Genomic DNA, 13,435 nt, shown 5'->3' on the forward strand with positions numbered 1-13,435 from the left:
TTAAATTATACCTACAATAATGGTGTTGCAAAGGCAGCTTTGTTTGGCACCACTGAAGGCAACAAGAGGTGGCAGCGCCATATAATGAAATTGACAAGAGCACGCCTCATTGCACCATGCGGTGGTGAGCTGGGTGTATGCCTGTCGCATCGGGGCAAATAAGTGTGCACATTGGTAATGTGGGGTACTGTAGCAGTATTTCAAGTAAGGCTGCCGGCTAATTGGTTGTTTATTCGCAATGTAATTTTATTCTGAGACACATAAGGTGCAGTTACTAAGTTAGATCTGAGCTCATTGTCTTTGTTTGAAGCTTTTTTTTTTCTTCTTGTTGTGCTACAGCTCTTTCTAGTGTTACATGCAGTGCTAAACTTGTGTATGCACGTGCCAATGCTAGTTTTCTCTTATCTTTCACTGCCTTTCGTCGCTTGCTTCATGGCACTCTTCTATGGCCAGCACTCTTGTGCAAATTATGTTCCACTTTCTTGGAGTGTGATCTGCACCTGTTCAGCAGGTTGCCCGCTTGTGATATGCCTTTTTCAAACATGCTTATTGCCTGCACTGCTCTTTTGCTGACCGCAACTGCCCCAATTTATATCAGGGTCACAATGATAGTCCAAGTGTAGCACGAACTACCCCGCTTTATGCTTGTTAGTTGCCGTGTGTAAAAGAGCGCCACTGCACAAAAAACAGATGAGTTTTTGAGAAAACAAGCGTTAAAAAATTCACATTCATTTCACTGCTCATGGGCTGCAGGATTGTAGCTTTCATACGTTGTCTCATACGGCCTACATTGCAGTGAAAACTCAAATTTCGGCTTCATGTTTTCCCATTTATATGCTGCGTAGTCTAAATGGCCGAGAGTAAAAGGATGAGATGAGAACATGCAATGAAAGAGGGAAAAGCAGTGAATTTGGCCGACAGTATTTTAAAATGCAAACTTTGTCAACAGCCACAGAAGCCAGAGATATGGCAGTGATTGAGAATGCTGGTCAGCAGAGACCACAAAGGCCAACTACGCCTGTCATTGAGCAGCTTCCACTGCCCAGCTGCCGTGCACCAGCAATCGACAGTGAACAACAATGCTCAACTCGACTGCAAAGTGAAATCAATTCAACTGAAGAAGGTGTGTAATGTCTTCAGGATTCTGAAATAAATTATAATATTTGCAATGCTTGATAACTTTTTGTTAAATCCTTGACCTTTACCACACTGTGAGTATCAACTGAACAAAATGCTCAGTTGAAAGCAAGTTAAATTTTTTAATGTACAAGGATGTTCTTATGACAGTCGCAGCATGCAGTTGCTACTGCTCCAGCGATGTTGATTTTGATCTGTGATGGACAGTTGGGCGAGTTGGTATATTTGCATAGTGGGTGGTACAGCGTGAAGGCATCAAGCACACAAGACGAGAAGCACAACATACGAGCACCGACTCGCAACTAACTTTTTATTAAAATATGTCTTATGATACAAAGAATGGAACCCTTGACCGGGCAAATTCAAGAGATATCTTTTTCCTTCATCAGCCACGTGCAAACCCTATCAAGCAAAACCAAACATACAAGCCCTGCCCCCCTCTCCCATCGGCCCATTTCACCAAGGATAAATTATCACCAACATTATCCAGGAAAGAAACCTCTTTATCGATAAGCACTAAAGAAGGCTGGCTGACACACTGCGACTGCTTCTCGCTGATGTAATAAGCCTCAGTTATTTCTCTAGTCGTTTCGTCCCGAAGGCGAAAAAAATCTTTGTTTTTGAAACCAAGAGGCGGAACTTTTGTTTTTCTTTTTTTCCTCTTTCCCACAAGCACTACAATGATCGTTCAGGTGAGAATATTGTGTGTAAGAGAGCGAATTTAGGTGTTCACACAGACGAATGTTTATGCACCGACTCGTCTGACCTATGTATACCTTACCGCACGAGAGCGGAATTTCGTACACAACAGCGCAGGCATAATCTACTAATCTCGACCTGTGCGAAACCTGGCATTTAAACAGGCTACTGTTCTTTAACTTTTCCTGGCGGTTCCTAATAGCGCAGTAGCGCCCGCGCAATTTATGCGGCGCCGAAAAAAACATTATATTAAAAAAAAAGAAGCAGTCGCAGTGTGTCAGTCAGCCTTCCTTAGTGCTTATCGATAAAGAGGTTTCTTTTCTGGATAATGTTTGGTGATAATTTATCCTTGGTGAAACGGGCCGTTGGGAGTGTGTGTGTGGAGGGGGGGAGGGAGAATTGTATGTTTGGTTTTTCTTGTTAGGGTTTTCCACGTTGCTGGGGAAGGAAAAAGATATCTGTTGAATTTTCCTGGTCAAGGGTTCCATTCTTTGTAACATCATGTGACATATTTTAATAAAAAGTTAGTTGCGAGTCAGCGCTCGTCTGTTGTGCTTCTCTTCTTGTGTGCTTCGTGTCTTGGCGCTGTACCACCCACTATGATTTTAATCTGTTCTTGAAGCGTTGTTCTGCCACGTGTTTTGAAAATATTTTATGAATTCGCAAAATGAGTAGTGAATGATACATCATTCTGCACTTTGCATGTGCAGGTGTTCTTTTCCCATTTATGCGCCAACAGTGACGAGTGCACCTCGGTGCTATGGCTGTTTACAAAGAGATATCACTCTTTTAATGGTGTAATATGCGAGCTGAGCTTCCTTAACATTACATATCCTTCATCGGCTCCTATGATAGTAACTTCACTTGTTTTTCGCAGCACAATAAGTATGTTAGCAGTGCAAATGAATACAATCTTGACTCTGGGCAGCACAGTGATGCCGCATGTGACTGAAGCTTCCCGCTGATTGCATATTCTTTGACCAATGTGACCAGTGCTTCATAATAAATTGTCTTTTCCAACATTTTGTTCGGCTAGCTTTTGCAGTAATTAAAACAGTTTAAAATGTGTTCCGCAAGAGTCTCAAACCACAGCTGCTGGACGCTTTCGGCAATGCTGTGCAGATCAGGTCAGTGATGTTATGTTCGTTGTTCGGCAGGTACAGAAGCAGAAGACTAGAACAGTAGACGATGATCTGATGATGGTCAGGAGGAGATATATATTTACAGATGAAAATATTATTTACATTGGCAAACAGTTACAGTAACAAGTCACACAGACAACTGCAACTTAAGACAAAATGGACTCTCACACAGAGAAGTCACTACAAGCCCTTACTTTTCTACCGAGCATATCGGTTAAAGCCTAGGGACTGTAAATACGTGCTAAGCATGGAGCCTCAATCTTGACGGCTCGAACATGGTCCGAGGACCGCTTTTTGATGACAAACATCAACAAAGACCCGAGGGCGGTCACCTTCGGTGGTCCGCCCCGAAAATAAAGCAGACAATCAAATTATTGAAAAACACGCCACAACCCCCGTGGGTTGGGAATAATCTCGGACCCAGGTCCTTAATTACTTGAAATAAAAATACAACATTCAAAACACACACTCTTTCCACTCGCCGGTCCCCAAACCCTCTCACACGGCGCCTGTCTTTGCCTCCCCTCCTCAGCGTGTTTGCGACGCGACGCGACCTTGTACCCCGCCGAGGCGGTGCAGTGGTTACGGCGCTCGACCACTGTTCCCAAGGACGCGGGATCGAATCCCGGCCTCGGCGGCCGCTTTCCGACGGAGGCGAAAAGCAAGGCGCCCGTGTGCTGTGCGATTTCAGTGCACGTTAAAGAACCCCAGGTGGTCGAAATTTCCGGAGTCCTCCACTACGGCGTCTCTCATAGCCTGAGTCGCTTTGGGACGTTAAACCCTACAAACCAAACCAAACCGACGCGACCTTGCAGCTGTGCTTTTGTGAAAGAAACGCCGCGGGGGATCTCGAGGCGAGGTCACTCAGCCGTCCCGCTCGAGGAAAAGGGAGGGGGGGGCACTGTCCCAGAGCAGTGTACAGTCGCCGTCGCGTGGAATGTCTCGCGGCACAGCGGGAGAACGCTGGGCTGATTGCCTACTTGGGGGGGGGGCAGGGGTCGCGCCTATTGTCGCCCTCTCCTGGCCGTAAGGTGGTCCGCAGAAGCGTGCCATTGTTGTTCCCGGCTGCGTTCGCGTCTTGGCGACGCCTCGGGGCGAAAGGACGAAACAAACCAGGCCTCCCGTGCGCCCCGCGAGCCCGCGCCCAAGAAAAGGGGAGAAAAAAAAACAGCGCTCGCTCTTTGGCCTCAGCGCGTGGGGGGATCGACCACCAGCGCGACTCCACGTGCGAGTCGCGTTTCACTGCGGCCTTACACGCCCCTCCCAAGAGGGTAAATGAGCTTGGAATCCGGTCATTTCAGCCTAATACAACAAAGGCCGCAACAACCCGCGAAGAAAACAAAACATGCAAGACACTCCGCACGTGAATGAAACACCAAATGAAACTCGCGACACAAGATGGGTATAACACAAGACAAATCACACATTCGCATCGGTGGACTGGACAGTGTTCGTGAAAGTCCCGCGCGCGAGCAATTAGATGTCCTCACGTCAAGTTCACGCGCACTCCACCGTTCACATCACACATTGCACCGGGTACGCGGGAACATTCACGCGTCGTCGAAAGGCCATGGCTCAAGCGTGTGCTTGCTCTACGCCCCAAGTTACATTGGGGACACGGGTTAACGCGTCGGCGTTACCATTGCTTGACCCTTTCCTGTGGGTCACCGTCACATTGTAGCGCTGTAAGGCCAGCGCCCATCGCGCGAGTTTTGCCCCATGAGGCGTACTAGTAGTGAGATAGGAGAGGGGGTTGTGGTCAGACACCACGTTAATTTCTGTTCCGTACACCCAATGATCAAATTTCTTTAGTGCCCAGATAATGGCGAATGCTCCGCGTTCGGTCGTAGACCAGCGGGTCTGCGTTGGCGTGAATCGGTGGTTGGCAAACGCTATCGGCCTTTCCCGTCCCTCGTCTCCCATCTGCGCCAAACAAGCCCCCGCTGCAACGTCGGACGCGTCGGTGAACAGCCAATATGGCTTTTTAATGTCGGGGGTGTTCAGCGATGCAGCTTCGCACAGAGCTGGCTTGAGCCTGTCGAGCGCGTTTTGTGCTTCCTGGCTCCACGGAATCGTGTTAGGTACACCTCGCCTCGTCAAAGACGTGAGTGGTGCAGCCACCTCGGCGTATCCTTCAACGTAATCGCGGTAGTAACCACATAAGCCTAGCAGACTCCGTAGCTGTCTCTTTGTTGCGGGGGGCACGAGCCCACGAATGGCCGATATCTTTTCCGGGTCGGGCCCATGGGTTCCGCCTCCTACTATGTGTCCTAGGTACTTAATGTGGGCCTGTGCGGCCTGACACTTTTCTCGGCTCACTTTAAGCTTGGCGTCGCGCAACAAATCAAAAATTTTTTCTAATTGCCGCAAGTGTTCAGTCCACGAGGAAGAGAAAATGGCGATGTCATCGAGGTATGCGGCCGCATAAGCCTGATGTTTCGAGAGGAGGGTGTTCATTATCCGCTGAAAGGTGGCCTCGGCGTTCTTTAGCCCGAACGGCATGACTCGCCAAGCATATTGTCCCTCGTGAGTTACGAAGGCGGTCAGATGTTGGCTCTCCGGAGCTACCGGCACCTGCCAGTATCCGCGTCGCAAGTCGATAAGAGTGATATACCTAGCGCGGCCCACCCTCATGATGAGCTCTTTAGGGGGTGACATTGGAAAGGCATCCGTGCGCGTCGCTGCGTTTAAAGCGCGATAGTCAACACACATGCGCACCGATCCATCCTTCTTACCTACGCATACAACGGGATGGGCGCACTCGCTTTCCACCGGATACACCAGCCCGAGGTCTAGCAGCTCGTATACCTGGCGGCTCACCTCACTCCTTAATAACTCCGGCACGCGATATGGGAAAGTGCGTTTGAGCAGGTGGCCTTCGTGCAGCTCTATCTTATGTGCCCCAACTTGTGCGACTCCCGGCGTTTCGCTGAACAAATCAGCGTAAGCGGCAAACACCTCCGAGATCTCTAGGCGGTCCTAAGTAGGTAGGTGTGCGAGTTTCTCCGCATCTATCAGACAACCACCACATCTCTCAAGCACAGACCGAGGGGTGTACTCGATTTCACCAATCTCCTCGTCTTTCTCGAAAACGACTCCGACATGGATGACACGTGCGTAGTAGGGTCGTAGCCTGTTCGCATGCACTATCGCTGTAGCCTTTTTTCCCTTGTCGATTCTGTACGAGTTCTGCCTCTCTTGCGCGGTTACGACGAATGGACCGAGCCATTTGGGGGCCATTTTACTGCCAGGGTCTGTGTCAAAGAGCAATACCTGGTCTCCGACGACAAACGTCTTGCTCCGTGCGCGCCTGTTATACGCCTGCACGTAACTTCCCGGACGTGCGCTCGACGTCAAACCCGCTACTTCTGCTGCTACTTCTAGCTGCTCGCGTAGCTGTCGCAAATACTTCGCGGGTTCTTCCCTGAGTGTGTTCGGGAGGGGTTGCTGGCCTGTCCATGTTCGCTGCAGAATTGCTAGCGGTCCGATAGGATTTCTACCGAATAAGAGCCGGAACGGCGCCATGCCTGTAGTGTAATGGGGGACTTCCCTGTACGCCCAGAGAACGAACGGGACCAGTCTATCCCAGTTCTTGGGATCTTTCTCAATAACATGGAACAACATGTTCTTCAAAACGCGGTTCCACCTTTCCACTGTCCCGTTGCTCTCCGGATGCTCAGGAGTCGAAAAACGCGGTGCGCATCCCAGTCTTGCTAGCATCTCACGCGTCAGTTGCGCCGTGAAGTTCGTTCCCTGATCTGAACAGACTACCTCAGGTATGCCTGTGCGGCTGAAAATCGTAAGCAAGGCGTCGCATGTTGCCCTAGCGGTTAGGGATCGCAAACAGACTACCTCCGGCCACCGCGTGCACAAGTCAACGAGGCAGAGAGCATACCTATGACCCCTGCTCGACGGAACATCGAGCGGCCCGATTATATCGACATTTACGACCTGAAACGGATGGTCGGGTCTGGTGAGAGGTGTGATGGGAACCCTATCTTTAATTCGCCTGTCTGAGCGGACTTGACAGCCGTGACATGTCCTGCAGTGTCGCGTTACGTCCCCTTCTAAGCCTGGCCAGAAAAAGCTGTATTTAATTCTGGTCTTTGTCTTCCGTGGCCCCAAATGGCCTCCCCAAAGGGACTCATGCGCAAGGCAGAGTACCTCTTCACGCCTGCTAAGGGGGAGCACAAGTTGCTTCACTTTGCTACCGGAGATCGAGTCCCAGTGATACAACAAACCTGAAACAAACATGCCTGCCTTCCCTGCCTTTGCGTCAGCCCACGCTTTCTTTAAGGTTTCGTCTGATACATGGTCGGATCTGAATACCTGGCGCTGTTTTAGGGCTGCGTCCGCGTCATCCTGGATCGAGATTACATCTTCCTTCTCGCTTTCTTCCAGATCTACTTCACAGGGCTGTTCCGTCGCCACACCCTACTCACCACTCATTAGTTTGTCTGCCTCAGGCCCCGCCGCTTGCTCCTCGTGTGATGTACAGCTCAGCTTTGCGCTCTGCTCCGCCATGGTGACAGACGCGTTAACTGCTTCAGACAGAGGGCAGGCCTTATTCCTAACAAGTGCCTCGCAACGACTGTCTATCTCCGAAAGCAGTTCCCAATCCTTCCTGGAGAGCAAACAATCCACTCCCTCCGCCAGCTTATCAGAAAGCGCGCATACAATGTCTACTGCCTCGGGCCCTGCTATGTGTGCGGTGGGCCGCCTGATGCATACCGCAAGAGTGACCAGTTTTGCGTTAACCATCTCCCCAAAAGCCGAAACTAGCTTTATCGAGCCGGATGGCTCCCGACATATACTTGGCACGAGGCCTTCCCTAACCACGGTTATCTCGCTACCGGTATCAATTATAGCTGTCGCCGGTATCCCTGCGCACTCAATCTCCACCTGCTGTAGCTTCGATTTGCGTACCTCGTCGAATGACTGGGGCGTTTTCATCTCTGCTACTAGGGTTGTCTGGGAGGTTACTGACGCCGGTGTTTCGCATGTCTCTACGTTGGCTACAGCTACCTTTTGAGCTCGAGCGCGTTTCTCCTTCTTTTGCACGTTTTGTGAAGCGCGAGGGCATTCCTTGGCTCGGTGGCCAGGTGGGCGGCACTCATAACACTGAATTAGCCGTTTGCTATCATTGTTCGCCGCTTGTGGGGGTCCCTTCGGTTTTTCCGCATACAGAACAATTTGTTTCGCAGCGCGCCCCTTGCCCTTAGCCTGTTCGAACGTTTGCAGAACGTCGGATATTTCATCCGGTTTTAGCCACCTCTCCTCCTCACGAAGACGCACACACTCTAAGCCCTCAGGGCTCAAGCTACCCTTTACGCGATCTGCGATGATCAATGATACCAGGTCGTCTTTGGTTTCTACGTCCCGTGACCGAAGGTAGCACTGAAAGTACGTCTTAGTGCGCGAGGGGAACTGCGCCCAAGTTTCATCGCGGCGTTTCGTCGCGCGCTCAAAGCGTTCGAGGTATTCTGAGGGGTTAAGCTTCAGCTCCTTTAAAACGGCTGTTTTTACCGACTCGTAGCTGCCACACTCATCGTCCCCGAGGTTACGGAGAAGGTACCTGACACACTCAGCTAGTGCTGGCATGATTAAGTGAACGCGGCTTTCGTTTGGCACCTTGTACGTCGTGAAAATTCTCTCGACTTCCTCGAACCATAACGGCACGTCCGCGTCACACGGCAGCCTCAGTCCCTTAAAGACTTTAGCGCATTGGGAGACTGGATCGGGCCCCATTCGACGCTGATCGTCAATGTCTGACCTTACAGATGTCTGCCCGCTTCCCGCTATCGCCATTGCAACCGCTGGATCTAGCCCAAATTTCTGTAATTCTAGGCGTTCCTGTGATAGAATTTTCAATTTTTCCAGCTCAAAATTTAGTTCCATGCGGCGAATTCCAACCGCATCGGATACCGACATCTCCGCTACTTCACGTAGCGCTCCTGCTACCGGCTGAGTTGTCGCATGCTCCGACTGCTCGCTGTCATCTGTTATATTTCCCCATGTCTCTCGCCTACGCTCGCCATCATGCTCCGTGTTAAAACCATACGCCACTTTACACTTGAGCCATAGCCACTTCAACAAAGCGCAAGAAATCCCGCTTACCCGTGCTGGTGTCGCCAGTTGGGGCCTCCGTCCCTTGGTGCCGCAGCCTCGTCGGAGTCCTTCCCCAGAACGCTGCCTCTGGTTCGGGGCCTGGATCACCTTGCTGCTTCTGGCTGGACGTGCGGACGCTTGTTGCCTAGTGGGTTCCCAGGGCCTGGGCGCTCTGGGTGATGCTCGTGGTCGCTGGTTGTCGAGCCCTGTCGTGCTGCGCCAGTGATGTTATGCTGGCTTCGAATGCAGTGAAGAACCAGTGGATGATTGCCAGATGATTGAAGAAGGTCAGATGGAGATATATATTTAGAGATGAAAATATTATTTACATTGGCAAACAGTTACAGTACAAGTCACACAGACAACTGCAACTTAAGACAAAATAGACTCTCACACAGAGAAGTCACTACAAGGCCTTACTTTTCTACCGAGCATCTCGGTTAAAGCCTAGGGGCTGTAAATACGTGCTAAGCACGGAGCCTCAATCTTGACTGCTCGAACATGGTCCGAGGACCGCTTTTTGATGACAAACATCACAAAGACCCGAGGGCGGTCACCTTCGGTGGTCCGCCCCGAAAATAAAGCAGCCAATCAAATTATTGAAAAACATGCCACAACCCCCGTGGGTTGGGAATAATCTCGGACCCAGGTCCTTAATTACTTGAAATAAAAATACAACATTCAAAATACACACTCTTTCCACTCGCCGGTCCCCAAACCCTCTCACACGACGCCTGTCTTTGCCTCCCCTCCTCAGCGTGTTTGGGACGCGACCTTGCAGCTGTGCTTTTGTGAAAGAAACGCCGCGGGGGATCTCGAGGCGAGGTCACTCAGCAGTCCCGTTCGAGGAAAAGGGAGTGGGGGGCACTGTCCCAGAGCAGTGTACAGTCGCCGTCGCGTGGAATGTCTCGCGGCACAGCGGGAGAACGCTGGGCTGATTGCCGACTTGGGGGGGGGGGGGGGGGGGGCAGGGGTCGCGCCTATTGTCGCCCTCTGCTGGCCGTAAGGTGTTCCGCAGAAGCATGCCATTCTTGTTCCCGGCTGCGTTCGCGTCTTGGCGACGCCTCGGGGCGAAAGGACGAAACAAACCAGGCCTCCCGTGCGCCCCGCGAGCCCGCGCCCAAGAAAAGGGGAGAAAAAAAAAAAAACACCGCTCGCTCCTTGGCCTCGGCGCGTGGGGGGATCGACCGCCAGCGCGACTCCACGTGCGAGTCGCGTTTCACTGCGGCCTTACAAGGTCTTACTGGTGTTTTCGTCATTTGTGAACACGTCCTGCTACTTACAAAATTGCCGTCTTTGCATCAGTGCAGCTGAAACTGCATTGTGCCATGATTTTCATCATTAAATCTTCTAATTTGCTTCCGCAACTGGTGAAATAACACTCGCGCGTATGTATGTATGTATGTATTTATATATATATATATATATATATATATATATATATATATATATAGATATGTATATATATATATAACACGCACACATATAACGGGCTCTATTTGGCTGCTTGTTGCAGAAGGGGCTCGGCATGGACTATTTTGGTCTGAAAATATATAAATTTTAAAAATGTGCCCATATTTCATGGAAGAGCTGAAGCCATCTACTTTGCCGAGCTAATGTCGACTTGCTTTCTTCGCCAGCTCCATTTTATTATAGGAGGGGGAGCATGAACCAGCGAGACTTTTCTCATTTGTGCCTCTATAACATCAATTGCATCATAATTTCAGTTGCATCTTCTACCTTGAAAGACTGATTTATGGTTTGCATCGCTTCTAGGCGCATGGCAGCTTCCTTCACCTCTGCAGACAAGCATGGTGCCGGCCTTGGCTGAGCTGCCTGCAGCATCGCCACAAGGAGCTATGCCTGCTGGACATCCAGCACTGCAAACAGTTCCCAATTGTTCCGAGACGGGGAGTGAAATGGTGAGTGCTACTACATATGCTGTCTTATGATATGTTCCAAAAAATGCTAGCTGCTGCAAGCATGGTTTGATTCGTGAGCGAAATTGTCCAAAAAAGCAAATCATACCCACAATAACAAATCACAAAGAAAAATACTCATAAAAAGTGTTATGACTAAGACCTGCTTTCCAGCGAAGTTGAACTAAATGGTAATTTGTGGAGCTATAAGGAAGTTATTCTGGGTGCCGTTATGCAAAACATTGTGGGGCAGCTTGACGTACCTATAGATTTAGCTAAGGCTTGATGATGTCTCATGGCTAAATGACCTTACTCCTAAATCTACAGCTGAAATCTCAGGGACCATTATATGTGCGATCACTCAATTGGCTGACAGCTTCTGTGTGAGGTTTTTAACATGCACAGACTGCAGTTTTCTTCGCTGTCAGTCATGGTACTAAAATTATTAGTAAAGCACATTGAATGGACAACTTTCCATTGTAAGTCCATCACTCATTTCCAGTGTTTCACTGCATTTTGCTGATGTGCTCAAAATATGGAATATGAAGCGTGTGTTTGGTCAGTAGAGATCTTGTATTCAGCGTTGTTCATATCAGTGTGACAAAAATGCATGGACTCTGTGCATTTTCTCCCTGTCCATTGTCCAGGCAGCGAGTTTATATAATAATGGGGCGATGCATTCTTGCCTAGTAAATAATCCAAGTGGTGCATACATATTAACAGGGGTTGTGAAAATGAGGACCGACTGCGCCTTGCCTATTCATAATATTGCTATCTGGGATGGTGCAGCAACAGTACATAGCGGGGTACACAACTTGAAAAATAAAAAATGGCCAAAACGTTTTTTAAATATCCATATTTGCTTGTATACCTAATTTTTTCTCAAGTAACAGAGGTTAAAAAATATTTAAGCATTTCTTTCACAAACCATATTGGCTTTGCATATTGGGGAAGTACTCATTCATTTTTTTTAACTCCATACCGATCATTTTACCAGATGATCACCTGATGATTTCTTCAAAGTTAATTTTGTCCATTTGTTTTCTTGCGCTCTTGCAAGTCGACATGCAATTAATTTTCTATTTCGGGTGTGAAATTGTCTTCTTCGTTTAAGCATGCTTAAAGCAACTGCAGTTCAAAAATTCCTTAAAGGCTGTCAATTGGAAAGGAAAACCTTACCCCTAAGCCTTCTGCAAGCCACGTACACCAAACTTACACCTTCTTTACAGTAGATCGCTGCAAGTGGTGCCAGCTTGCAGCAAACTATCATAATGTGGCAAGAATGAGACCTGATCGTAGTTTACAGAGAGCTGATATCTTGTGCATCTGAATATGCAATGAATAGTTTCAACCGTTATACTTGGTCCCGTGAAGTTCTATAAAAGTCTAAGTGTAAAAAAAGCCTACTAATTCAGATGCATTTATTTTGCACAGATAATTCTAGCTCCACGCCACCAGTACATAGGTGGCCTCACAAATGGCACATGGCCAGAGAATTGCTCCTTCAACAGGGCAACATAGTCGTAGGGCTACATTGGTTCCAAAACGTGGACATAAGTTAAAAATTCGAGTTCATACTTGGGTAAAACACTGGAAGAATGGATAAGATCAAACCAGCATCATGACAAATGGAGCGGGCTGGGGTTATCGGGCCTGACAAAAATCTTCTCCGGAAGCACCTTAAAATTGTTTACTGTAATTTCTCACCCAGAACGGTCGACCACTGCCTCTGGATGACATGTAGTAAACTACGGCCTCGTTAGTGACGTTCACTCTCCAGCTCACGTCGGTGTCCAAAAAATAGCAGAGGTTCGTGTCCACTCCTTAAGGCCAGACAAAAAGCTCTTTCAGAAAATACCTTAAAATTGTTTACTATAATTTCTCTCCGCCCCAGAAGGGTCGACAAGTGCCTCTGGATGACACGTAGTAACCTATGCCTTCGTTGTTGACTTTCATTATCCAGCTCACATCAGTGTCCTCTAAAGAGCTAACGTTCGTGTCCACTGCCTCCTGTCTGATAGGTGTCTAAAGAAAACAAAATAAACAGTGTGTAAGAAAACTCTAGTAAACCAACAAAAATACCACTGACCCAGAAGGGTCGACCACGACCTCTGGATGACATGTATTAAGCTACGCCTACGTTGTTTACTTTCATTTTCCAGCTCACGTCTCACCACCCCAGAAGGGCCGACCATAGCCTGTGGATGACACGTAGTAAAACTACGCCTTCGTAGTTGACTTCATTTCTCCAGCTCGTGTCGGTGTCCTCTAAATAGCCGAATTTCGTGTCCACTACCTCCATCCTGACAGAAACAGCTTGTCCAGAAAGCACCGTCAACCACGGCACCTGCATGACGCGTTGTAAACTACGCCTTCGCTGTTGACTTTCATTCTCCAGCTCACGTTGGTTTCCTATAAATAGCCGAGGTT

The sequence above is a fragment of the Amblyomma maculatum genome, chromosome 7 (assembly GCF_055883805.1).
Source record: "Amblyomma maculatum isolate TAMU_Amacu chromosome 7, ASM5588380v1, whole genome shotgun sequence".
NCBI lineage: Eukaryota > Metazoa > Arthropoda > Arachnida > Ixodida > Ixodidae > Amblyomma > Amblyomma maculatum.